This window comes from Cynara cardunculus (genome assembly GCF_001531365.2).
Source record: "Cynara cardunculus var. scolymus isolate 2C chromosome LG 5, CcrdV1, whole genome shotgun sequence".
In the NCBI taxonomy this organism is placed as follows: Eukaryota; Viridiplantae; Streptophyta; class Magnoliopsida; order Asterales; family Asteraceae; genus Cynara; species Cynara cardunculus.
This window is the reverse complement of record NC_037532.1, coordinates 27499605-27502108: the sequence shown is the minus strand read 5'-3', so window position 1 is coordinate 27502108 and position 2504 is coordinate 27499605. Positions and strand designations below refer to the sequence as shown.

The 2504-nt window shown below is 36.9% G+C and overlaps 1 non-coding gene across 1 annotated transcript; it reads right to left on the bottom strand.

Moving 5' to 3' along the window:
• Nucleotides 1–1450: 1450 nt before the first annotated feature.
• Nucleotides 1451–1555, bottom strand: LOC112513857. The gene has a single exon (XR_003069324.1). It is a non-coding gene; the product is annotated as a small nucleolar RNA R71 (small nucleolar RNA).
• Between the last annotated feature and the right edge of the window lie 949 nt (nucleotides 1556–2504).

Genomic DNA, 2504 nt, shown 5'->3' with positions numbered 1-2504 from the left:
GATTACATTAAAATTAATTGACAACTAATTTTGTGTATAAAAATGTATTGACTTTCAAAACCTGAGGTAATAGGAGAAGGCTATAAATAGCTTTAGTGTCTGACAAACGCTATACTCCTACGATGTAGGATGGTAACACTGTGTTGTGCTAGGATTCATGACGTCTAACATAAATGATATCGTATTGATAGCACGTTGACCGGTGTGTGCTCTTGGGAGGCCGTCTGATCCGATAGTTGATACTGTCATAGTTATATAAAATCATTTATTGATTAGATAATTGTGACAGGAATGTTATGTTACCTTTTTGCTGAATCATTTGTTTAATGTCTTGATCAACTGTTGCACCCTGTGCTTCTTTTTAAGAGTGATATTTTCTTAGTTGCTAATCAAACCTCCCAATTTTAGATAAATCAAATCCCTCGTTTCACCATCTGAAATTAATTTTTATAGACTGGACTTTTGAATTAATTTTACAAGCTATCTCTGTGAGAACGATATCTGGTACTTATACCATTATTACTTGTTACGAGACGACAGTAGTTCGAGGTGTATACTTGCGCCGAGTTCTATTTTTGTGTTGAAATCTAAGGTTGAATAAACCGACGAGCAAGTTTTTGGCGCCGCTGCCGGGGATAGTACGCTGAAGTTTTTTCTTTTTAAAAGTAAAGTTTATAAAAGTTAGTTTTTCTACAATCTTTTTGTGAACGCACCGTGCATGGCAAGGCTGTCGCACGGTGAATTTTTTCCACTTGATCCCGATATTGAGCAAACTTTCAGACAACAAAGAAGAGTGCAAAGAGCTCTTCGAGCTTTAAACTCTGAAACAATGGCTGAAAATGTAATAATTGACGGAGAAGGTAAAATTAGAAATGAACCAAATATTCCACATGAGGATGAGGCTCAAAACATCTTTTGTCTTGCAAATGCTAAAAATGGTGGTATTATGACATATGTTATTCCTAATTTAACTCAACTGCACACAGGAATACATAAGCCTACCAATGGTGCCACCCATTTTTAACTTAAACCACTGATATTTCAAATGCTTCAAACAAACGGTCAGTACGCTGGTTTATCTTCTGAAGATCCTCATTCTCATCTGCGTTCTTTTATGGAAATCACAGACTCTTTTCTCATCCATGATGTTTCAGACGATGCTCTGAGACTAAAACTTTTTCCATTTTCACTAAGGGATCGAGTAAGAGCATGGTACAATTCTTTGCAACCAGACTTTGTGACTACATGGAATGAAATGACAGAAAAGTTTTTAAAAAAGTATTTTCCACCCACGAGAAATGTCAAATCCAGAAATGAAATCTGTACCCGTGCTACAATGGCCGGGACAAAGGGTCGCGATTTTGAATACCAACTAATCAAATTCTATTCCTTGTTATTTTTATCTCTTTTTTGAGATTCAGAAATAGTAACCGATTCGAAAAATCTATGAAGGTTCCAAAATGAAATAATCTTTTAGACAACTGGATGATGAAGTAGTTCCTGATGCATGGGAAAGGTATAACGAGCTGATGAGAAAATGCCCTCACCATGGCATTCGGTACTGTATACATCTAGAGACATTTTACAACGGTTTAAATATCATTGCTAGACAAATGCTCGATGCTACTGCAGGGGGAGCTTTCACAGCTTGTACCTATAATGAAGGTTTTGACATACTTGAAAAKATTTCCAATAATAACGGACAATGGTCTGACCCACGTGCAATGCCACTGAAGAAAACAGCCGGAATAAATGAGGTAGATGTTGTCTTGGCATTAACAGCTCAGATCACTAAGCTAATTTCAAATTTAACATCTAGCCCACATGTGCAATCTGATGCTAATACCTTTAATTCCAATGTTCAATTTGTGCAATGCATGTACTGTGGCAAAGGCCACTCTTTTGAGCATTGTCCTGGAAATCCTGAGCATGTAAATTATGTCAACAAGACTGGACCATTTTCACAGACTTATAATCCGGGATGGCGAAATCATCCAAATTTTTCGTGGCACAGTCCAACTCTTAATCCACCAATGCAAAAGCCTCAAGGACAGTCCAATTTTCAACCGCATGGACAGTCCAATTTTCAACTGCAAGGACAGTCCAATTTTCAACAACAAGGCCAATTAATTTTCCCTCGCAAGCGCATCAAGACAATCATAATAATCAACATGCTAATTTTCAGAATCATCAGTCTTCTTTCCAAAGCAAGCCCAAACAACAAGCTGAATCATCTACTTCCTTGGAAGAATGATGCAGGGTTTTTATAACCCAAACTCAAGCTTCAATTAAAAATCTCGAAACTCAAATGGGACAAATGGCTTTGGAAATTAGAAAAAGACCAGTAGGWTCTCTACCTAGTGATACAGAGATACCTCAGAGGGAAGGAAAAGAGCATGTTAAGGTTGTTACTTTAAGGAGTGGAAAAAGTTATTTAGAAATACCCAAAAAGAACAAAAAGAACCAACCAAAGCAGAGATTGAAAAGAAAATTGTAGAACAAGA